Here is a 25,057-nt window from a genome sequence, read left to right on the forward strand (position 1 = left end):
TTATTCATGAGAGAGAGAGAGAGAGAGAGAGAGAGAGGCAGAAAGAGAAGCAGGCTCCCTCTGGGGAGCCCGATATGGAACTCAATCCCAGGACCCTGGGATCACTACCTGAGCCAAAGGCAGATGCTCAACTGCTGAGCCACCCAGGTGTCCCTCAAAATTTTTTTAAAGATTTATTTATGCCTAACTTCCAAAGCAAGAAAGAAGGACCTGTTATCACACCCATTTTACAGATGAACAACAAAATTCTGGAGAAGCTCCAAAACGGTGCCCAGGGTCCCACAGCTAACTGACAGAACATGACTTGACCCCGGAGTCAGCCTGGACCCAAAGCCCATGCTCTCTAACCTCCAGCTGGTTGCTCTACGTGTTGGAAACACTCCCCATCCGGTGCAGGAAGGACACGAATCTGACCTGGAATGGGGAGACGCCCAATTCATGTTTATGGACAGACAGCCTGAATGAAGAATGAACGAAACCTCAACTAACACACCCAGGTCTGGAGGCTGACTTCAGAATCCAGCCTCGGGGGCAGCGGAAGGATTCAGAAGCATCCTTTTCAGAGAAAAAAAATAATAATCATTTGCACCATTTCTGAAAGCTGGAGGGGGAATGGATTGAAAACAAGCAAAGCTCTCCAAATAGTGATAAATACCTTAAATTATCCAGCAAGTGTAAAAGCCTTCACGCTGCTCTTTTTCCCAGCACAGAAACAGGCTCTTGATTGTGGCTGGTTTAGAATGGAACATTCAGGAGGGTGTGGAGCCAGCGGGGCAGGAGGGGGGGCGGGGTGCAGGGGGGTGAGGAGAGGAAAAGTCTCCGGGTGCCAGGAGCACTCGGCCCAGCTGGCTGGCAGGAGACAAGGCGGGCAATTGTACAGGCTTGTGCCTGCAGAGGAGTGCATGTGCCTGTGATCGCTGGGGCTGGGCACTTCCTCAGTTCGTGGGGGCAGTTTTCCCTGCCCACAAAAATGGGGAGAGAGAAATGTCAGGGCTGCAATGGCTACCTAAGGACTGACTTCCTTTCTGGAGCTTAGCGTTGCCTGGGGCTTCTCTGTGTTCTTACAGGAAAACAACTGTATTAATTCCAAAGAAGAGAACAGTTCACGGAGGACTGTAAATTCCCAGACTCCAATTCTCTCCAAAAAACATGGGTTTGGGTTGAGCTTTTCCTTCTTCCTCCGTGACCCATACATGTCTGGGGAATGCTGCCATCAGACGAGTATAAATTAGTGCTGTCCACCCCAGGGGAGGGGGGGCAATAAATGGTCATTGGCAAGAGGGAGGGACCTGGAATGCTTCTTCCCTCTGTACCACACAGCTGATCTCTAGCCCCAGATAAAATAAACATCACTTCCAGGGCATGTATCCCATGCCCACTTGTGTGGTCAGCTGCACCCACGGACCAGGCAATCACAGCCCATTTAGCTGGGCAGATTCTACTGCCTCTGCTGACAGCTCATTCTGGCATGTGCTGTGCTGTCTCACGGTAAGGAGCATGGTGTCTGCAAGGAGTAGGTTTAAGTACTTGAGATCTTAGAGAAGTTACATAAGTGCCCTCTATCTCCATATTTGTAAAATGTGGATAATGATCACACCTACTATCTAGGGTTATAAAGATTAAATCAGTTAATATGTATTAAGTGCTTACCACTTATTTGGGGGCTTACTCTGTGTCAGGTACTTTATAAAACTTGACTTGTATTATCTCATTTAATCCCTACATGATTCTATGGGGGTGCTAATACTGTCTTCATTTTTTTTTTATTTATGATAGTCACACACACACAGAGAGAGAGAGAGAGAGAGAGAGAGAGAGAGAGAGAGGCAGAGACACAGGCAGAGGGAGAAGCAGGCTCCATGCACCGGGAGCCCGACGTGGGAGTCGATCCCGGGTCTCCAGGATCGCGCCCTGAGCCAAAGGCAGGCGCCAAACCGCTGCGCCACCCAGGGATCCCTGTCTTCATTTTCTTGTTGAGTAAACTGACCTTCAGGGAAGTTAAGGCAGTGGCTCAAGGTCAAGGGTAAATGGTTGTGAGTGGGTGTTGGGTGCTGGGATTGAAACTCAGGTATTCTCACTCCCACTTCTCGGGGTTGGCTATTCTAGCTACACTGCCTTCTGAAGAGGTACCCCCATAAATGTAGTTCCTTTAGAATCAGCAGTTTCAACCCTGGCTGAGCATACAAACCATCTCTGGGGATTTTAAAAGGTCTCCCAAGATTCTGATTCAGTAGGTCTGGGCATCTCAGGAATTTAAATGTGTGACCACAGTGACCAGTATCACCTGGGCCTCAGGCAGTGCTAAGAGGTAGAGATGCTTCATTCATTCCTCACCACCTTCTAGCATAGAACCATCACCATTCTGTGTTACAGACAGGGAGACTGAGTCCCAGAGAAGCTCATGGACGCCCAAGATCAGAAATGAGTAGGAAGCAGAGTCTGGAAGTGTAGTCACTTGTACCTGCAACACCCTATGGATAAAAGCAGGAAATCAGGGACACTTGTCTAGAAATGCCCTCTGACCCTACTGGAGCCCTTCCCAGCAAAGGGCAAAACTGCTTCTGGGGCAACTGGGTGGCTCAGCTGGATTGGCAACCAACTCTTGGTTTCGGCTTAGGTTATGATCTCAGGGTTGTGAGACTGAGCCCCACATTGGGCTCTGCACTGGTTCAGATTCTCTTTCTCCTTTGCTCTCTGCTCCCCAACCCCTGCTTGTGTACTCTCTCCCTCTTTTGAAAAAAAAAAATATGCTCTGAAATGCAAGATAAGGACTGATATGAAACTCCAAAGACCATAGTCTTTAAGAACATGTGTGTCATTACTGCATGGCCTTTATCTAGAGCTGGACCCATGTTCTAGCAAACCCCATGAAGACGTGGCCTTGGCAGGGCAGTCTGTGAGCTAGAGGGACCATGTGACAAACAGCACCAAGTCATGGGGGCTGAGGCTGCATAACTTTTACATCTTAGTACAAAAGTAGTGGTCAGGAAGGGGAACACTTGTAGGTCTCCATGGTACCAAGATGCTGTCAACCTCTTATGAGAAAGGCCACCTATAGTCAATAGTCTGGACAAATAACCATGATGAACCAGAGACTCTGCTGGACCAAATTCACCGAACTGAATGATTCCTGGGGATGAGTCAGGGCTCACTTACCTCACCAAATAGAGTCACTAAGTGAAACCAGCTCTATTTATTAAGAAACCATCAGAAATTTTATTCAATAAGCTTTTGAAGATACCTTTTATTTGCCAGATCCCATGCTGGACACTGGCAGAAGGACTATGACCAAGAGAGAGTCCTCACCAGCTACCCAGTTTGGCACAGTCCTGGAGGAGAGGACTGGGCAACAACTTGCCCATTCTGGCTTTCGGGGTCTCAGCACACAGCGCTGTAGAAGCACCGTGGAGGATGGGGGGGCAGTTCTCGGATCTCTCCCTGCCTCTGTTCCCCAACCTACTGCTACACACGGGACTCCCCTCTCTACCCTTTCCCTTTCCTCCTCTCCTTCCTATTCTTTCCTTCTTTGTTTAATCAAGAGACATTTGTTGGCCATCCATTGTATTCCAGAGCAAAATCTGTATTTCAGGCATGCTGAGCCTTGGAATACTCAATTTGAATACCAATGGAGCTGGATGCTCATATTATTTCATCCCATTTTATTTGTCCATAATCACACCCTGTAGAATTCAACATGCAGACAGATGCAAATGACTTACAGAAATGCAGAGTCCCAAGAACAATAGAAGGAAATTGGATAGTCTTATCTTAATAAAATCTTGCTTTGCCAGGGGAGAATTCAAGGCCAAGGGGGCTGCAAAGGTCCTCATGTTTCACAGTCACCCCTGATCTCCTGTATTGTGTTTCAGGGAAAAAAAAAAAAAACCCACAACACCCAAAACTTCCTTTATTAAATTTCTCTATTCTTGCCTCCATCCAAAGTTAAATTGTTTTTGGAAAGATTGAGAAAAACAGCTCAGGTGTTTTTCGGGGAGAGCGAGCCTATTCTTGGCACAATTTTACAATGTTAAATATATTTTTAACCCCCCCCCCAACAACTTGCAATTGGTAGGTATTTAAATAAAATATCCCAATGTCATTTCTATATACATTGGTCGAAAGATGCTAAGAAAGAAAGAAGGAAGGAGGAAAAGAAGGAAGGAAGGAGGGAAGGAGAGACAAGAAAGGAAGGAAGGGACATAAAATAAAATCAGTATTTGCTCTGTATCCACAGAAAATTACTAATTTTTGTTTCAAATTTAGATGCAGAGTTTTTAGGAGGCATAAGAAAAGTTTAAAATTAGGAACACTACTATGCAAACTTACTGAACATTGTGCCAGACATTCCACAAGGTGCTTTAGGCTGATCATCGAAGGTCATCACTGGAATGACCCCACTGGGTTATTATCATCATCCCACGTTTACAGAGAGGAAATGGAGTCACAGGGAAGTCATACAACTTGCCCAAAGCGCCACATGGGTACCACAAAGATTCACACCCAGGCAGTATGATTCCAGGACCCCCACTTGTAACTAACTTCCATCCTCAAATGGCACAGTTTGAAGAGAGAGAGACTTTCTAGACTCTGATTTTCGAAAGTTGGTCCGGTGTATTAGATCTCCTTGGCTTCCTACACTGTCCCATACTCCCTTCCTCACAAAGCTCTACTTCTCCCCACATCCTGAGAGGAGTGTTCTTATCATGCCTGTCTTTTGCAGATGTAGAAATCAGCCTAAGTAAGACAGTGACCTGACCAAGGTCACGCAGCTCACAATAAATGGGGCAGAAAGAGCAGGACCTCAAACTCAGACCCTTTGACTCCAAATCTCAAGGTTAATCCTATACATTTGCTATCATACCCCAAAGTGGCCAGACCACCAGAGAAAGGATAGCAGGGAGGAGAAATGAAGATGAGCAGGTGTGTGGAGGTAGCACCTGTCATATACCTGTCTGCACTCGGGCCCAGCAAGGAACCACTGTCTGTGTCCTTCTGAATAACATGGACGTTGGCCATTTGTGTTATTATAATTAAACCTCTGAGGTCTGCCTCAGGCTCGGGTTTATTAAAATTAGATCGGTATCTTTAAAAAGCCAAATATAGTGTAGTTCCATAAACGCAATCAATAAACAGGCCTGAGCTGGTGACATGGAAATGCGTGCATGGAACAGTTCTAGCAATTCCATAAGTGGCACATGCAAAATTTTAGGATATCACTAAGGCCCACTGGAAGAATTATTTCCTTATAAATCTATGGCAGTCTTAGGAAGTCGAAATGGCACCATAAAAAGAAAGAACCCCACTTCCCTGGAAAAAGCACAGCCTACTTACTCTGAGGGGGGAGTGGGGGCTGTTCACACTTGTAACATTTTACAGCAACTGTAGCCGGCATCCATGAGGTACTTCCTCCTGCTGCGGTGCTGGTGCTGGGCTGTGCTCTGCGTTATATTTTACTGGGAAAAATAAATCTTACCTTTTTTATATAAAACCATGCTTCTCCAGAACACCTCATAAGGGAGGGGAATGAACAGAACAGCCTTGCTATCTCTCACAGACCTGAGAAGACCACACTTAAAAAAAACAAAAAACAAAAAAACAAAAAACACCTAAAATAATCAGGAAGTTTTTCATCACCATCCTCATTCTTCTTTGATATAGGAGATACATTAACAGTTGTGCTGAGAAACAGCTTTTTAAACATGTGGCTGCCAGGGGCGCCTTGGTAGTTCAGTCAGTTGGGCGTCTGGCTCTTGGTTTTGGCTCAGGTCAGGATCTCATGGGTTGTGGGGTTGAGCCCCGGGCTCAGCGGGGAGTCCACTTGAAGACTCTCTCCCTTTGCCCTTCTCCCCACTCTCTCTCTCAAATAAAATAAATAAATCTTTAAAAAGTAAAATAAAAGTAAAGGTGTTGCTGCCACTTCACCCTCTGGTTTAATATTCAGCTTATATGGTGGTCTCACTGAGCACTAGGCTGTAGGGCTAGATGGCACCTAGAGACCTAGAGAATGATAGAGAGATGCCTCCACTATAAAGGAGGAATTACCTGCCATCCTCCAGTTGTCTGCCAGGCAGCTGGCCAGAAGTGCTCAATTTCATGGTGGAGAAATAAATGGAGGTTATCATCTCATGTCCAGGGCAGACGGAAGCTCTGGATGGAGACTGGTAACTCCTAAGTGGTAGGGGCCTGCATCATATATCTGTATCCTTACCACCAAACAGCCTAGTTGCTGTGACATATGATATGGTGATGACCCCTATGTTAGATGGATGGCTGCTTGGATGTAAGGAAGGACAGACAGGGGGATCCCTGAGTGGCGCAGCGGTTTGGCGCCTGCCTTTGGCCCAGGGCGCGATCCTGGAGACCCAGGATTGAATCCCACATCGGGCTCCCGGTGCATGGAGCCTGCTTCTCCCTCTGCCTATGTCTCTGCCTCTCTCTCTCTCTGTGACTATCATAAATAAATAAAAATTAAAAAAAAAAGGGGGATCCCTGGGTGGCGCAGCGGTTTGGCGCCTACCTTTGGCCCAGGGCGCGATCCTGGGGACCCGGGATCGAATCCCACGTCGGGCTCCCGGTGCATGGAGCCTGCTTCTCCCTCTGCCTGTGTCTCTGCCTCTCTCTCCCTCTCTGTGTGACTATCATAAATAAATTAAAAAAAAATTAAAAAAAAAAGGAAGGACAGACAGACAAGACATTGAATAGATGGGTTAAATAGATAGATGAATGAATGGCAGAAGGAAGGAATAAGGGTAAAAGAATAACAGTCACCCTTAGGAACTTGTTAAGAATGTTACCATAAATGCCCTAAAGATAGGGAGGAGGCCATCTATGTTACATCAGTGCCCTTGAAATGACATTGAAGCAACCCGAACAGAAATGCACAGCTGCAGCTAATCTCATCTCTCTGGAAGGCATCATGCACTTAGCAAACCTTCTCAGTCAGATACTTTGTTTTTAGGGTCAGACTACCCAAGCCCCTTTGAAAACCAGCCTAAGCAAACCAATTGACAGTTATAGAGAAAAACCCCTCAAAAATGATAATAGAGCAGGTTACCAAAAAATACAGTCTCTGTGTGTCCATTTTTTAAAAAATACAGATGTATACCAGAGAAAAAAGTCTGGAAGGATTTATCAAAACTGTTAACAGTGATTATTTCTGGATGATGGATCTATTGGTGATTTCTAATTCATTCATTTGACTTATATGTGTTTTCTGTATCTTCTGTAATAAACCTCTCTTTCATATCAGAAAAAAAAAATTTAGAAATCGCAGTAACTCTGATTGTGCCAGAGTAGAACAAGTAATAGCAAACAAACCCACTGGAAAAAGCCTTAGCTAAATCTCAGATTCAGTAGACAACCCTAGGTCCAAAGAAATGTTGAGGGTTTCAACCCCAGCTGAGTTATAAGGGTAAATCTGTAGAAGTCCCATAGCCGCTCTGAAATGATATGAGGATAATGGGTCAGTCTTCCCCTCCATCCATGCAGACCTCAATAGAATCACACAGAGATGGAAGTGGAGTGGATTAGGGCTTGGCCGAACCTCCAGAAGGAAGTCTGACCTGCTGACCTAACTCAGACCAGCCTGCCAGCCCCTACCTGATGTCCTCTAGAGGCCTGGCCCCAATCCCTGGGCACCTCCTGCTTTGCTGGGGGAACAGTTGGTGTCTGTTTTTCTTGTGACTATGGTGAGGAACAGCTGCAGGACACAAATCACATTAAACACATTAGTGGCTCCAGAGTGGGCTCCATGGCACAACTTCTAATTCATACAATGCCTCCAGTTTTGCTGTTCAACTAAATCATTTATCAATCCCTTCACGGATGTCAGTAAATCTCAGCATCTGGGGACCTGTAAACATTAAAATAAGAAGCTATAAAAAATATTAGTAAACCAATTAAAAGCTCAAGGAGCAATAAACTCTACTTGCATTACACCTAAAAAACAAAAACAGACCCTCCTCCTCTGAAATTAAATAAACACTCTATATCAGCAGTTTTTCAAAGAGCTTTTTCTTTCTTCTCAAAAGAGGTCCCCTGGTCTCCCATCTGGTGCCTTGGTGAGCTGGAGATCATTTATGGATCAGGCAAAAAGGAACGAAGGATGGAAAAAAACCTGAGTGTTTGCCTCTAGAAAGCAAATGTGATCAATATTTGGTTGCAGGAATTGAGAAATGGCCTAGAAACTGTATTATTTGAAAAACACCCAGTTTGAATCATGACTGGGAATTGACTAATATTTACCCAAATCAAATAAAAAAAGGAGGCACAATTATTATCATTAACCACAATAATTAAGAACGTGGAACTAGCATGCTGTGGAGTTTTGCCATTCACAAAGCACTTCCATTCAGTTATTCTATACACACAAAGTAGGTAGAGCTGCAATTCCTAATTTTTTAGACAAGAAGCCTGGGACTCAGAGATGGAAAGTGGCTTGCCTGAGGACACACAGCTAATGAGAAATAGCACTGATGCTTGAACACAGGTTTAGGACTCCAAACTCTTTTCCTCTCCTCGATGAGCTGCTTCAGCCACCATGCCAAAGACAAGGGATCCAAACACACGGAGATCCTACTACATGCCAGGCACCATGTTTGCAATGGGATCCCTGTGACCACTTGAGCTTCTGTTAAAAATGACTTCCTGCTTTCTCTCTTCTCCACCCATCTGGAGCTCAATGAGTCATCCCCAAATGGGAAATGAGGCTCAGTATGTTTAATTAAAAGTAATATCTTCTCTTTGCCAAGATTCCTTGTCCTAATCCTGATGCAAATAGAAAGGACAGGTGGCTTCAGAAAAGCAAGGAGGTACAAATAATAGTAATCTCCAACTTCCAGAATACTTTATCCAAATTCTGTATCAGCCATGGAAGGTCTTCACTGGCTATCATTAGATTGGCATGAAAATCCCAGGGCAGAGCTCTCACCGGTCACGGTCGGAGGAAGGAAGCACCTTACCCAGGAGGCAGAGCAGGGCCAGATGGAAAAGCAAACATTTGGCGACAAGTTGAGAAGGGCTGCTCATGCTTCCCATATGTCTGCCACATTCTGGGCACTATCTGTGGCTCTTTCCATATTATCTCATTTAACCCCAAGGGCAAGTGAGGCAGGTGCCACTATTTCTATTTTTATTGATGAAGAACCGAGTGCGCCTGAGAAATTATCGCCTGCTCAGAGACATACGACTTGAGCCAAGCTGCATCAGATTTTGGGCATAGGTGACTTAAAGTTCATAGCAATTCAGCAACATCACCTCGACCCTCAGTAGAGTGAGTGGGCAAGGCCAAGCTTGGATGATGGAAAGCAGATCAGCAGTGAGAAGAGGGGCAGGTGAGTGAAGCTGCAGATGCAGTCATCTAGATTCAGGTCTTCTGCATGCTGAGCCCTTACCAGTAGCAGAGACGTCACAGGAAGAGTAAGGACAACAGAAATCCAGACATCAAAGGCTGGACCAGAGGCCTCTCTAAGACCTATCCAGTCCCTGCATTCCTTGACTAAAATTCCTCCTCAGAGGCTCTCCTCAGTGGCCTCAAATCTTGGGATTTGTCAGGACTGTGGGTAGAGCTAGTCTGTGCCCACAGACCTAAAGTCAAAGACAAATGTTGGATCTACACTCCCTTAGGAGGGATGGGTGTGGGGTTTGCTTTGAGGATGAAGGGGATGTGCAGGATGGATGGAGGTAAACGGATTAAATTTTTTATCTTCACAAAGTTCAATCTGAGAAGCCATGTCCAGAAGAGGACCTTAAACTTGGTGGAAATTTCCTTCAGGTCTTTCTCTCCTGCTCACCATGCACAGTGATCTCTTTCATGGGTCTCCTCTGGCCTATAAAGTGAGCTTTCATGTCCTCTGTGCAAAATTGGTTTCCCTAACGTGCTGAAAATAGAAGAGATGTACACAGCCGTGTTTTCCCTCTGGCTACACAGAAAGACTACCTCAAGAGAAGCAGAGGCCTGGCCGTCAAACCCAGCCATCGGTGGGAGGCCAGCCTGGGCCAAGCCCAAGGGTAACAGTGCCAGAGACCTGGTAAGCTGGAAACTCCAGTCTATGGGCTTTCCCTGAGCTTTGGGAACCAAGGGCTTACCCCTGATCCTGGCTTGGTACTCAATAGAACTTTCTAGGCTTAAGAACAATAGAAACGGCATCAACAATGATTTTTTTGAATGTCTCCTATGGGGCCAGGATCTGAGTGAGGTGCTGGGGTATAAAACAAACCAAATGTGCTGCCTGGAGCTTATCGTCTACAGTCTAGACTGGTACCATCCAATGGAAGTATAATGTGATCTATACATGCCATCATTTTGAACCCAAGGAGCACATTTGGGAAAAAATCCCCCAGATTTTCTAGCAGCATTCAAAGAAGTAAAAAAGAAACAAATGAAGTTAACTTTAGTAATATATTTTGTTTAATCCAATATCTAAAATTTTATCACCTCAACATAAAAACAGATAATTTATAATTTTTTTGGTACTAAACTTTCAAAATGTGGTATGTGTTAAGTTAATCCTGACGGCACCTCTCAGCTCACATGAGCCATATTTCAAGTGCTCAACAGCCATGAGGGCTTGGGGCATCACACTGAGTGACACTGCTCTGGACTGTGAAGATGGAGGATTGAGTGGTGACAGTGACAGCTGACAGCTCTTCGAGGCAAACAGTGCAATAAAATTACCACCGATGGTATTTTACCACATGCCAGTCACTCATGTGATCTTCCCGAATGACCCTAAAAGACTGCCATGCCCACTTTACAGATGAGGGAAGTGAGGGACAGAGGTTACACCTGTTGCCCAAAGTCACAAATGTAATCAAGGACACATGGATGCGGAGCCCAGAGCCTGTACTGGTACCCAGAGCATCATCCCAGGTCTTGAGCACAGTCAGAACCCGCTCTCCTCAATCTTACCAGTGTTGCTCTTTGTGATGAAGATCAAGCAGGAGGACATATCTGGAGCCCTTGGTAAACTGTGAAGGGCATTGTGTCAAATACAGAGTCCTACTAAGTGCTTTATAATGTACTATCTGCAGCTAGATGGCCTGGGTTCAAATCTCACCTCTGCCACATGAGCTGTGTGACCTCCAACAAGTTATGTACCTCCCTATGCCTCAGTTTCCTTGTCTGCATAATGCAAATAATGAGGGTCATCTTGAGGATTATGTGAATGAATATAAATAAAGTGCCTACCGAGCACCTAACTTGGTACCTAAGCAGTCAATAGTAAGGAGCAGCTCTAAATATTTTGATATAAGCAGGGTTTAAGATGCTGTGGGGGTCTCTAAAGTGTCTAGAAGGAAGAGGACAAAAGCAGAAAGCAGAGAGAAGGGCCAATCATCCATCCACTGTAAAGTGCTGGTGTTAGTCCCCCACCCCCCCAACTGCCCACCCAGGGCTGCTTCCTCATCTCCAGATGAATAGGACAGAATACGAGGTACACACTATTGTGGGCTGAATTGTGTCCCTCCAAAATTCATACATTAGAGTCCTCAGGCCTGGTCCCTCAGAATATGATCCTATTTGGAGATGGGGCCTTTACAGAGGTCATCACATTAAAATGAGGTCATTAGGGTGGACCCTGATCCAGTGTGACTGGTGCGGTATAGACAGAGGAAGTGTGGACGCGGCAGGATAGGGAGACTGCCACCTCCACTCCTAGGAGAGAGCCTGCAAAGGCCCCTTCCAGGCCCATACCTTGATTTTGGCCTTCTGGCCTCCCAAACCGGGAGACCACAAAAGTCTGCTGTTGGCGCCCCTGCTCCCCACCCACGGGATGTGTTACAGCAGCCCTACCACACGGACACCCACAGGGACGTGCATCTCCCCCCTCACCCCGACCCCTGACCTTGCAGGGCTGCAGAAGGGCTCAGGGGTCAGCCCCCAGCCCCAGCCCCACAGGCTGCTGGGAAAACTCTCCGTCTCCTCGGCCAGCTCGCTGGGGTGGACCCGCTGCTGTGGAAAACTGCCCAGGAAGGTAGGCTGCGTCTTTGAACACTACTCACTCTGTTTCCCCTGTTACCTTCAAAATTCCCCTCTGTCGAGTGGAAGAGAAATAAAGCGTGTCTTTATGCAGCCCAGGCTGCCTTGGACAGCACGCTCCGGCCTGAGCCAAGACAGACACAGTGGCTCATTGAGCACTGTGCTCCCTCCGTGTGTTCTGGACACACTACACCGAAGCCCCCGGACCCTACAAAATGCACACACGTCCATCTAGGTCCTGGGCAGCAAAGGCGGGGTGAAGGCACAGAGGCACCTCGGGTCGCCTGCCGCCCCGACTATCTGTTGACTCAGCGCGTGGGGCATATTTCTTCTCTCCCTTCCAGGATCCCATAATCAGAGGCAGTTACTGCTAATTCCCTGAGTGAGCAGGGAGACAGGACACGCGTGATTCCTCATGTGCTGCTCCCAGGGGGAGCCTGGGAGGGGGGCCAGCCTGCGAACCATTTCGGAGGGGTTCCTCATATCTGCTGCAGGGAGAAAAGCAGCACTGTGACTCTGATCCATTTGCTCTCCTGCAAACTGCTGCATGAGAGGCAGCTTCCTGGAAGACCTCACTCCTTTCTCCACAGCTTCTTAGGTTCTAATCAATCACGTCTTTCACCTGGGAGGATTAGTTAAACATGGACAAGTCTTGTGTTCTAGAACGTGGATCACTGTCAGGAATGGAAAAGGTGGATAAATGGCCCCTTAGGGGAGAGGGTGTGGAAACTTTAAAGTGTATCCTCTCGGTTTCCCTCCCAGGGAGAAGACCCTCCAAACAGTGACCTCAAGATGCTGCCCAGAACACAGACCAGGTCGCCTGAACCTGAAAAACCACCGGGTGTTCTGGGGCAGCTGAGAGAGGGCTCTGCCATTGATAGCTTTGCAGCCTTATGTTACTCAGCTTCCCTGAGCCACATTTCCTTTCTTGATCAGTTTTTAAAACAGTAAAGAGGCAGTGTCTAATGATTTTCGCTAGCATGTTGTCCTTTTGCAGAGAATATTCCATGTATCAGAAACCCTGAAACCTCCTGGGTAAGGCCAGAGGCAGGGATGTGGGCTGGGTCACCTGTGGAGCCTTGGCACCTAGAAGGGCTCAATAAATGCTTGCTGAGCAGAAATAAAGACTGACAAGGTCTTCTTTGTTCCTCCACTGCCCCTTGCCTCCTGCCCAACAAAGTCCCTGTGGTTGTGAAGACGGCGTGTGGATGTTTTACTCTGTATCTCTTGGGCTGGGGGTGACATTCCAAAGTCCTACGAGTGAAGCTGGCAGGGCCACTTGTGCATCAGTTAGACCCATCTCAGTTAGCCTGGGCTATGGACATCCTGGGGCTCGGATGCCACAGAGGCCAACAGGGTCACCACATGCACCCTGACCTCCTCCAGCATACCACCGTTGGTCCCACGGGGAACCAAGATGGCGGAGTTGGTTTAACAGGTCTATAGCATACCCCAACTACACTCTGGAACTTTCTTTTTTAAAAGATTTTATTTATTCATGAGAGACACAGAGAGAGAGGCAGAGACACAGGCAGAGGGAGAAGCAGGCTCTCCACAGGGAGCCTGATGTGGGACTCGATCCAGCACCCCGGGATCATGACCTGAACCAAAGACAGACACTTGACCACTGAGCCACCCAGGTGCCCCACTCTGGAACTTCCTAATGCAAACATGCTTCCTGGGTTCACTCTGATTATATTTCCACCCTCCTTTTTACCCCAGTCGCTTACCCACTTCCTGGAACACTCTCTATTAGGCTGACTTTCCTGTGTATTCTGTGTGAGGAGCAAGGAATATGGCAAGGCAGTCTGACACTTACTTCTGGCTATGGAAACCAAGGAGGCCCCTGCCTCCCACACACCTTTCCTAGCCTCTGGAGGGTTCCCCAAGTGCATGCTGTCTGAGGAATCATAAACCATGTTCTCCCTCCTCCCCAACCTTCTGCTCAGCCTCTCAGCCTCGGGCTTCTGGGCAAAAGCCTGACAGATCTTTGGGGAATAAGAACAGAGAAGGATTCTATCCCTCACCATCCTGCTGAGGCTACAGGGGCAGCGCTGCCTCCATGTTGGCATCTCTTAAATCAATTAGTAACGAATTAAAAGAAATGTCATGAAGTGGAACATACTTGCCCACAGCTGCAGCTCCAAGGTCAGGAGGATTTGTACTGAGCAGCTGGAAGCCCTTCTGAGTTCTGCAAAGCCACTCACCTCACCACTGTCCAAAAAAGGGCACGTAGAAAGCTTCCCCATCAAATCCACAAAGCTTCCTGCCATCTCCATCAACTGGGCATGAATGCCATGCTCCCATTCCCCCCAAATTCTCAGCATTTCCCAGATTTTCAAGAAGGGATAAGACAGCAAGGAGCAGAGACCCAAAACACACATGCCAGCAGCCAAAGGACGAGAGAATGAGAGCTAACAGCATGCTCCTTATTGGCTAGACATGGTGTCAGATGCTTCGTGTATATTTCCTTCAATCCTTACAGTGCAGATGCTGTGAGCCTCTCAATTCTGAACGTGGAGGGGCTGGTGATCTGATGATGAGCTCACACTCTCAGGGAAGGTGGAGGCAGAGATTAATACAGGAAGTAGGGATGAGGGGCTGCAGGGCGATCCTGGCTCACTTTGCGGGAAGGCCAGACGCTAGCATTGGTCTGAAAGTGACCTCACATCAACCCAGCTTCAGCAAAGGGATGGGGTTGTCTGGTCCAATTCCTTGCTCCTGGTCAGTGGTCCGGACAAAGTCTCTAGAGCCTCGGGCTGGGGATAGACGGTGCCCAGGAGGTACAAACCCCCACAAGAAGGGTGCAGGAAGCTTCCCCACAAGGTGTACCCTCCTCTGTGCTCTCATTCAGTACAGGGTGTCCTTCCCATGGGGAATCCAGGGACCAGGGACACTGCACCCCCTGCCAGAAGAACCCAGTGTTAACTTCCATGCTCAGCCCTCTCCAAACACATCCATATCCTTGGCCATTTCCCACAGTCTGTGGGATCTCCCATGTCTAGTTTGATCTCACCACTAGCACCTACTCCCATATCCCTAAGCCTTTCTAGAAAAGTCTATGTGAGGAGCTGATGGAAAATTCTTTGAGTCCACCAAGAGCTAGGATAAGCCCAGAGGATTCTGAATTCTGAATTCCTGCTGAGCTGCAGACCCAGAGCCAGAGAGCTGGGGTTCTAATCCTATTTTGCCACTACCTGCTATATGCACCCGGAACATCACTTCACCCCTCTGACTCAGTTTCCTTGCTGGAGAGAATGGTAGCACCTACTTTGTGGGGTGATTGATATAGTTCCATGAGATCATGTAAAATGATGACATGAATACAGATCTCAGACCAGTGTCTGGCTTGTGGTAGGGACCTGAGATTACAGGGTTGCAACATGGTGGCCTCTGTGACCCTCTCACTCACAGGGAGATAGCATCTTCTTTCTGCTCAGGTACGTGGACTCCCATACATGGCCCATCCCACTCATACACATCTTGGCATAGCTTGGGGTAGCCGCTAACAGTAGGGTACCTGCCATGTAGTAGGTGCTGAGAAATATTTGTTTGAAGAGGGTAAATGCAGGTAGAAGCCACCTAAAGGTCAAGTGATGGATGAGTAGGTGAAGAAAATGTAGCATTTCCATAAAATGAAATGTTATTCAGCCTTGAGAAGGAGGGATTCCTGTCTCATGCTGCGCGAATGAACCCTGAGGACGTGAGGGTCTGTGAAGTAATCCAGTCATCAGAAGATAAATGTCATATGATTCTGCTTGTATGAGGCACCTAAAGTATTTGAACTTAGAGAAACAGAAGTAGAACGGTGGTTGCTGGAGGCGAAGTGGAGGGGAAACAGGGAACTGTTCAGTGGGTGCAGAATCTCTGTTGTGCAAGATGAAAAAGTTCTAGAGAACTATTGCACAACAACGTGAATATACTTGACACCAATGAACTGCAGACTTGGTGATGCTTATGGCAAATTTCACGTTATGGGTTGTCTACCACAATTTATAAAAAGGAGAGATGCCTCCTTTTACAAAATGGACGGTCCCTGGGCCCAGGGAAGAGCAGGCTGGCCCACCATGTGGGTGGGGAGTACCTCCAGAGCAGGGCTGCGGCTCCTGGCCCTTTGCACCTGCTTCCAGGGGGAAACAGAGCTCAAGATCAAAACCAACAAGGCTCATCAGCTCACAGCCTCATTTCAACCTGCAAGCAGTGTTGGGGCTTCCAAGATGGAGTGGTTGGCTCTTCCAGACTGAGTTTGTAAATGCTGCCTTCTGTCTTGGGCCTTAGGGATTTAGGACCTGGCCAGTTAATGGTAAACACAGCAGTGGTAGAACAGTTTCTAAATGACACACACACACTGCTCTCCAGAGGCAAGCTGGCCGGACATACACCAGTGCTCAGGGCCGGCTGGTTGGAGCTACTTTGCAAGGTGGCCGCTGTGCCCCTCACTGCCCGCCCCCACACCTTGTCTAGTGCCTTCCTCTCTTCTTGGGACAACCCAGGATGTGGGATCCCATCAGCTGCTGCCTGTGGGGCCAATAGGCACGGCTCCCCAGCAAGCGGCTTCCCTTTGTGTAATTAGATCAATTATCCTGCTGCCGACAATTACTGTCATTGCCTGGTGCCACTTTTAGTTTATTTGGCAGTTATTCTTCTCCTCTCAATCAAACTACAAGTAGGATGGCACCGAAAATGTAAATGACTGTTAAAAAACACTTAGAACTCTCTGCATCTTTCATGAATCTCTAAGAACTGGGTGAGTGAGAAGGATGGCACAAACATGGGCTGGGATCACGGTGGGTAAAAATCACATGTCCTTTATACTTCCCAGCCCCCCTACATGCATCTACTTATCCTTACTCTACCCCACCCTGTTGCCCTCCTTGTCTGGTGTCACCTAAACCAGGGGTCCTGCTCCTGAAGAGACACAGAAAAGAGAGAAAATGTTAACTCTGTATAAGGTGAAGACTAGGGTCAGGGGGGATACCCCCAGAAAACACCTACTGAGAGCTTCTGGAAACAAGATCCGGATAAGAAAATAGGTCAGGTTAGCAAGAGCTGGGACTGGAAGGAGCCAAGGGCAGTAGAAAGAATAAATTTTAAAAAAATATTTTTTTAAATTGGAACAAAGAGCAATAAATAAAGACTTTGGGGAAAGAGTTAGAAGAGGGGACTGGGGGTCATGGGGTTGGGTTTTGTTTCATCAAAACCTCCCAGAATGGCCTTGGGTTGGTCACTTCTGCTCAGTGCTCCCACCAGCACAAGCAGCAGTGGCCAGGGAGGGGCCCAGCTAGAGAACCCCAGGTTGGACCTGCCTGCAGGTGAGGGCTGTGTAGAGGGGGTGAGGGGCTTCTCCCACCCCCAAAATAGAACTACTCTCTTTCATCTAGGGTTCCAAGTTAATATTTGTTTACAGTGTTTTTCTTCTCAAAAACATTGGCAGGGGTTGGGGGCACTGCTGTGATGTGTGGTTATGAATGGCACGGTACCTTGAACAGAGCACGTAATCAATGTTAATTAAATTATAGGCACTCAAACATCCCCCATTTCAAAATGAACAATCCAGGTGTCATATTCTTGGCTCACGCTAAACCTTTTCAGTGAGAATCCACAGGTCATTTTCACATGAACAGACACCAAATTGTAAAACAGGGCTCTTACATCCAGTATTAATTTTTTAATGCAAATAAGAATTGAGCATAAAGCTTTAGAGTCACTTAGAAATTAATCCAACGGTGTTATGCTGGATGGCTTTAAACCAGGAGAGGTAATGGCAATGGCATCCTGATAAAATCCAGGTATAATAAGAGGCCTTTTTAGCTATCGTGAAAATGGGGCTGAAAATTAGGAATGATAGTAATGATGATTAATAAATACTACATGCTCAGCTCTTCACAAGAATCAAATCATTTAACCCGTGACAACCCCATGAGCAGAGCCATTATTGTCTGTGATTTGCCCAATGATCACAGTGGATGTAACCTCAGGCTGTGTGGCTTCCCGATGTTCAGTTCTTAACCACCCCATACTTGCCAGGCCCTCAGCAACACTGCCTGAGGGAGTGCCTACTGTGTGCAGGACCCCCGGGTCAAAGTTCATCAAGGACTGCTGTGCCTCCTACATTTTAGCCTGAAATCCAGTCTGATTTCAAATTCCAGCCCACATGGAATTACCCTCCCTGGCTGGCAAAGGCCTGTATGGGAACCTGGTTCCTCCTCTTCTGCCCTGTAGACTGTGCAAACACACGGGTCGCCACTCCCACTATCATCTCCTCCTGCAGTGCCCTCCTACCGCTGGCACTGGGCCTGCAGCTCCAAAGTGAATAAGCAGGTGTGAGAGTGACCCTTTCACAGACTTGGCTTCCAACTAGTGAGATTAACTGGGCTAATGCCCACACACCCCAGGGCTGATGAGGTATTTAGATCGTGGCACCTAGAGTTTAAAGCATAAATACAAGATTCTCTACCTGGAAATAGAAATGTAAAACACATCCCCCAACTCACTAGCTTCTGGCTACAGCGGCAGGAGACCCTGATGAAGAGTCAGACCAAAGCCCTCTGAATAGCCGCCCCTCTGCCCCCATCTAGGTGACCTTCCCAGCAGCGTCATCGAGGCCACTTCTCCCTTGCTGGAAGAGTCTGAAGGATGTAGATGAAAACAAACCAGGGAAGTTCCTAAATTTTTTTGACCACACGCCCAGCACTGAAGACAGAGTGGGTAATTTTCATTATTGCAAAACGCTGAGTTGCAGAGCAATGCCATAACCCTGCATCCTCCTCCCTCCCCACCTCTACTTCTCACCAGTCCTCCCTCAACCCTTCTGTTTGCCCTGGGGGACAGGGAAAGCTTTCTTCTAGAACCGAGGGACCCAGTGATTAACAAAGTGCCTCCTGAGGACCCAGGGCTGCCAGGACACTGGTTCCAGGGTCCGGCAGCCTCCTGCCTCTGTATGGGAATTTACTAGGATCTCGCTGGTGACCTCCACAATGGCAGGTCACTGCACGGAGCACTGCGTTCCCATTCTGTTATTCCAAGGGGTGTCTTTTTCTCCTTCTTGCCTACTTTGTATGCAACTGGCACAAAACTCAATCTGTCAAACACATAATACTCTAACTCCTGGGCAAATCTGTGTCCAGAGAGTTGGTATGTTAAAGATTTTATTCTTTTTTTTTTTTTAATTGCTCCATTGTGGAAGAGGCCCTTGAAGGCTTTGAGAAAGCCACATCAGGGATCCCTGGGTGGCGCAGTGGTTTGGCGCCTGCCTTTGGCCCAGGGCGCGATCCTGGAGACCCCAGATCGAATCCCACGTCGGGCTCCCGGTGCATGGAGCCTGCTTCTCCCTCTGCCTGTGTCTCTGCCTCTCTCCCTCTCTCTCCCTCTCTCTCTCTCTCTCTCTCTCTATCATAAATAAATTAAAAAACATCTTGCCCTGTACATAGAAAATACTTAGGACAAGATAGGGAATACTGCAGTTATGATTATGGGTAATAATAAAGTTACCCACATCTCTAACATGGCAAGGGTTGGTGACCTCAGCTCTGGTACATTGTTCTGTGCCCTACTGGTGCTCCCCAACTATTGACAGACATATGTTGGCTATTCTCCATTTGCTCTTCTTTCTGTCCTCCCATCCATCCTCTACCCCTCTCTCTTCCCCAGGAGGCTGATCCCATGGACCACATCAGCAAGCCTCCAGGCTGATTGTTGGATGACCTGTTTCAGTTTGGCCAATATGAGGAAAGAACCAACAGAAGGAAGTGGGGGAGGGAGGGAGGGAGGGAGGGAGGGGGAGAGGGAGAGAGAGAAGGAGAAAGAAAGGGGAGAGGAGAGTGGACAGAGGACAGAGATTAGGCTGTATATCTCCTGCTTCCACTACAGTTCTATTGCCTCATTCCTTCAGGCCATCCCTTCAGTGGCAATGGCTTATCTCTATGGCCAGTCTCAGGGCACCTGAAACCTTACTGGTTACCTTGTTCCTGCTCACATCTCCGCAAGTGGTTCCTTCAGTAGGGAGTTTCAGAGGTTGAATCTGTTTCCTGCTAACCCACTGAAGTACTATGGCCATCCCTTCAGGGGATGGCATAATGATAAAGGGAGTAGTCCAGAGGTAGCCCAGCTTTGGGGATGTCCCCAAATGACCTTGCTCCTAGGTTGTAACTTTGAAACCCTGGCTGGACTAAAGTGAAACCAAATGCAGACCAGGCACTTGTACCATATCAGATGCCTAGGGCTTTCAGGGATGTACATTCCAGGGGTGCTTGGGTGGCTCAATTGGTTAAGTGTCTGCCTTCGACACAGGTCATGATCCTGGGAGTCCTGGGATCAAGCCTCACATCAGGCTCCCTGCTCAGTGGGGCGTCTGCTTCTCCCTCTGCCCCTCCCTCTGTTCATGCTCTCTCTCTCAAATAAATAAATAAAATCCAAAAAAAATTTTAAAAAGAGGAAGGTACATTCCGTATAATAGCAAAAGGATGGAAACAACATAAATGTGCAACAGTGGGGGCCTGGTTAAGTGGGGGGTAACAGAAATAGGATGGTGTGGTAGTCAGCCCCCACGGTGGCTCTGAAGGACCCTCCCTCCTGGTATTCATGTCCTCCAACACTAAACAGAGATGACCCGTGTGACAAATAGACTACTACCCAAGTGGCAGTGTGTGATCCTCAAAGCTAGGTCAGAGAAAAGACGTAGCTTCTGCTTAGATGTCTCCCTCTGGAATCATTCATTCTAGAGGAAACCAGCTACCATGCTGTGAGGACACTCAAGCCACCAGTGGAAAGGCCACATGGAAAAGCACCACTTGTCAGCAGCGGGAGTGAACCACCTTGGAAGGAGGTCCTCCTGTCCAGCCTTCAGGTGATTATGGCCCAGGCAACAAGTGACTGCAACCCAAACCAGAATTGCCCAACCAAGCCACTCTCAAATTCCTGACCCACAGAAACTGTAAGAGATAATGATTATTGTTTCAGTCACTAAATAGTGGGGGTGATTTACTGTATCAACAGATATAGTAAATGTAAATGGAAAACATTGTACAGTAGATAAAAATTGTAATTTGGAGCACTATTTCATGAAGCAGAAAATGCTCACAATCTATTAAGTCAAAAGAACAAGATATTCTCATATCAAGATATTCTCATTTTTTAAAATTTATATTTTTATATATTTCTGAAAAATGGAAGAAAATAAATTCAAATGCTTACATTGATTACCTTTGAGTAAAAGAATTAAAGTCCTTTTAATTTTATGTCTTCCTGTGTTTTCCAAAGTGATCACTTTTTATAATTCAAAAAATAACTTTCCTGGCATATATATAATTTTTTTATGGAAATTTACTTTACGTAAGTGAAAATGTTTGGCTCCAGCTTTCAAGAGGAGCCTGTTGACTTACAGCAGGAAAACACAAAGACAATGCCCACCTTGCAGGCTGCCCCCGGTCCCCTCCCTGATCTCATCTTGCTTCCTTCCTGTAGATCTAGCCTGGCAGCTCCATGACAGCATCCAGCCAAGTATCCTTCAGAGAGTCAGAGAAACTTGGATGTGACTGGGACCCTCAGAGGCTCCACTTACTGCACTGTGACAATGGACTGCCCAGGCTCTTCTTGAATACTTCCTGTGATGGGGAGCTCACCTCCACGAGGCAGCCCATCCAATGGCAAGCAACTCTCATTGCTAGAAATGTCTCACTGAGCATTTTGGCGGCTGCTGTTGGTTGGGGCTGTCCCGTATCTAAGGCAGGAAGATGATGGCCGCAAAGAAGACGGAAAGGTCACTGGAGTTGATCAACTCTAGACTCGTTATGAAAAGCGGAAAGTACGTGGTATACAAGCAGACTCTGATAATGATCAGACATGGCAAATCAAAACTGGTCATCCTGACCAACAACTGTCCGGCTCTGAGGAAATCTGAAATAGAATACTATGCCACGTTGGCCTAAACTGGTGTCCATCACTACAATGGCAATAATATTGAATTGGGCACAGCATGTGGGAAATACTATAGAGTATGCACTGATATCATTGATCCAGGTGATTCTGATATCATTAGAAGCATGCCAGAACAGACTGGTGAAAAGTAAATCACGCAAAATTTTTATTTTTTTTTTAATTTTTCTTTAATAAAACTGGGCAGAGCTTGTTTTAAAGAAAAAAAAATGTCTCACTAAGATGAATGGCTATGCCCCTTAAAGTTGGTCACTTATTTAAACAGGAAAGAGTGGCTGGTGTGCAAGCACCATGACAGCAGGCGCGCTTTGCTTTGCTTATTGCTGTATCCTTTGTACACAGCACAGTACCCAATATACAGGAGGTACGCAAATATTTCCTGAATGAATGACTGAGTAGGTGAATGGATGACCAGAGAGCATTTACCAGGCACTTAACACTCTGGGGGCTCAGCCTTGAGTCGAATGCATCCCATCTTGGCCTTCTTGGAGTTTAGAGCCTGGCAGGCGAGATGGGCATCAACGAGTAGTAACTAAATAATGAACTGATGAGTGCAATGAAGGAGCACTTCAAGGGGCTCCAGGTCATCTGGTTTAGGGAGGTCGCAGGAAAGCTTTCCCGAGAAAGCAACATTTAGGACATGGTCTGAAGAAAAGGCAGGTGCTGGCCAAGCAAAGCGGGGGGAAGAAGGATGAAGAGGGGGAGGAGGAGGAATGTTGCAAGCAGAAAAGAGGACAAGTGGGGACCATAGAAGCTCAGGGCGAGAGAGAAACAGAAGAGTGACAGTGGGCAGGGCCACTGAGGGAAGGGTGAGGATAGAGACAGGGCCTTGGGAAGCAGGACACAGAGGGGGGTGATGTGTGCAGACCATCACACCTGCATCCATCCTCCGGGGAGCAGCAGGTCCAGCCGGCGACATTGTGCACATGGCACTCAGGAAAGGGCTAGGCAGGGGCTGATGTGGGCTGGGTGATGGACGGTACGGCCCCACCGTCAGGGCCCCTGGAGAACCACATCGGCTGGACCACCACAATGACCAGCTTGGATGAGGCAGGGCCAGTGAGGGTGAGCATGGCAGGTGGATGGCTGCCTGCTAGAAGCCCAGTCAACCTGCTGGGAGGTGTTCACCCCTTTAGGATCAAGAACTGTGCTCTGTAAACTCATCTGCCTTGCTGCTATTGTTTTTTTCTCGTTTTGGATTTATCCTACCTACCTTTATCCTTTCATTTATCCTAAACGAAGTATTTCGTTTATCCTTTCATTTCCTAGTTTAATTTCCTTTTAATAAAGCCCTAATCTTGTCTTGGCTCACCTAATGGGAAAAGGGATTAGTCTCTGGCTAACCCAGGAGGAAGGGGGGCAACTGGGGGCCCTTGGGGTCCCGAGAGGGGAAAGTAGGGGTCAGGGATGTACTTCCTAGCCCAGGCAGAGACTGCAAACTCGAGGAAGGGGGCAAAATAAGAGCCACCAAAGTACCCACCCCGCCCCTGGGTCACTGCTCCCTGAGCTAGTGCCAAACTTCCAATACAAATGTCTCTTCCAAAGCTGGAGCAGGGAGGCCTGAACTCCAGTCCTGGCTTATCCCCTGGCCCTGCTCTGGGTAAGTTCTTAAACCCCCACTTCAAGCCTCAATTTCTACACTTGTGTGATAGACTAATAACCAGGGTTTCTGCCACAGAGGATTCTTGCAAGTACCTGGCACAGAGAGAGTGCATTTGAAAATCTGATGAACCCTGCTTCAGGGGTTGGTCCTTGGGGGTCAGTCCTCTGGGGTACACGCAGAGAAGCCATGGACCTGCTCCAGGACCCGGGGCCAGTCTCTGTAATCACCCCTCTCAGCTCTGACCAGACTCTCCCAGACTCAGGCACCTACCAGGTCTAAGTTCAACCCCACTTTCCGGGGACAGACCCATGTTGGAGATGCCAATATTCTTCTCCTACCCCTCCTGGCCAGCCCTGCTGTCTTACTCTAGGACAGAACCACCGGGTCAGGAGTGTGCAAGCCAAGGCCACAGTGCTCGCTGCATACAGAAGGTCCATGACTCAAGCCCATACTCCAAGTCTAGGGCTCTTTCCTCTGCCTTCTAATGCTGTTCCCGAGACCCCAAAACATGGAGCGGGAAAGTTCCTCAGGAAGGAAGGCAAATTGGCTAGTCGGGATGCCTAGGCAGCGCCGGTCAACACCAGTGAGCACAGGTATGCCTTTTGAAGGGAGAAGACTGGCCCCATGATGGACACTGGAGGTAGAAAACAGAATCTGGTCTTGATGAAGGATGGAACATAGGAGAAGCTAATTAGAAGGTAACAGAGGAAAGCATTGGGTGGGTGGGTGATACCCCAGGAGGCTGTCTCATGTCATTTTAAGGGTGGAGAGTCAAAAGGCAACCTGAGATGAAATGCATCGGAGGAGGATGTCTGAAAGGTGGGGAGCAAACCATTTGAGGGACTTCTAGAAGGTTCTCCAAATGGACAGGTATTCAGGAGTGTGTGCTCTGGGTGTGTCAGGTAAAGGCTGCAAGACGCGCATCCAGCCTCTGTGCAGTGATAAAGACTGTGATTAGGACAAGGAAGCCTTTCTCAAGATGAAACTGTTCTCTTTTCCATGAGTCATTTCAAAGTATACCAGCCCACTCCCTGGGAGAAACCCTCTTCAAGAAAACCAGCCTCCAGCAGCAGGTGGCAAAGTTGAAGACACCAAACAAGTCCCCTTCCTGGTTAACTGCACTCCTGCACTCCAGGAAACTCAACTTTATTCCTTTGGTACCAAGAGGAAGCCAGTGGAAGTGTCTGCTTACGAGAGGACTGTGGGGAGGCATTCTGACATGCCCGGTTATCGCCCTGCGTTGAAACGGTGAAGGCTGTGCTTTATAGGAGCCTATGAACACTTACTTCGTGAGATTCAGACCAGACTCTGGCACAACTGACATTTCCATCCCTGATCTAGAATGAACTGTTCAAGACAAAGCAATTTTCCAGATAAGAGAAAGCTCTCTAAACGCAAACTCACAAAAATAATGATTAAACTTTTTCGTGTGTATGAATAGAAGGTATCAGAATGTTCTTTCTCTAGATTCTCAAAATGAGAATCCCCTGAACATGTCAGGGTCGTGTAAGAGACATGCTGAAGAAATGCAGACTTGTCACAGA

General features: G+C 47.5%; 1 protein-coding gene and 1 pseudogene across 2 annotated transcripts in view; one reads left to right on the forward strand and one right to left on the reverse strand.

Annotated features, from left to right (window-relative positions):
• Positions 1 to 25,057, reverse strand: part of CHST11 (carbohydrate sulfotransferase 11) — a 260,020-nt gene that overhangs the window by 71,171 nt on the left and 163,792 nt on the right. The window lies entirely within an intron of this gene.
• On the forward strand, positions 21,709 to 22,044 carry LOC129511263 (60S ribosomal protein L30-like; annotated as a pseudogene).

This window comes from Nyctereutes procyonoides, unplaced genomic scaffold (genome assembly GCF_905146905.1).
Source record: "Nyctereutes procyonoides isolate TBG_1078 unplaced genomic scaffold, NYPRO_anot_genome, whole genome shotgun sequence".
Taxonomy (NCBI): Eukaryota; Metazoa; Chordata; class Mammalia; order Carnivora; family Canidae; genus Nyctereutes; species Nyctereutes procyonoides.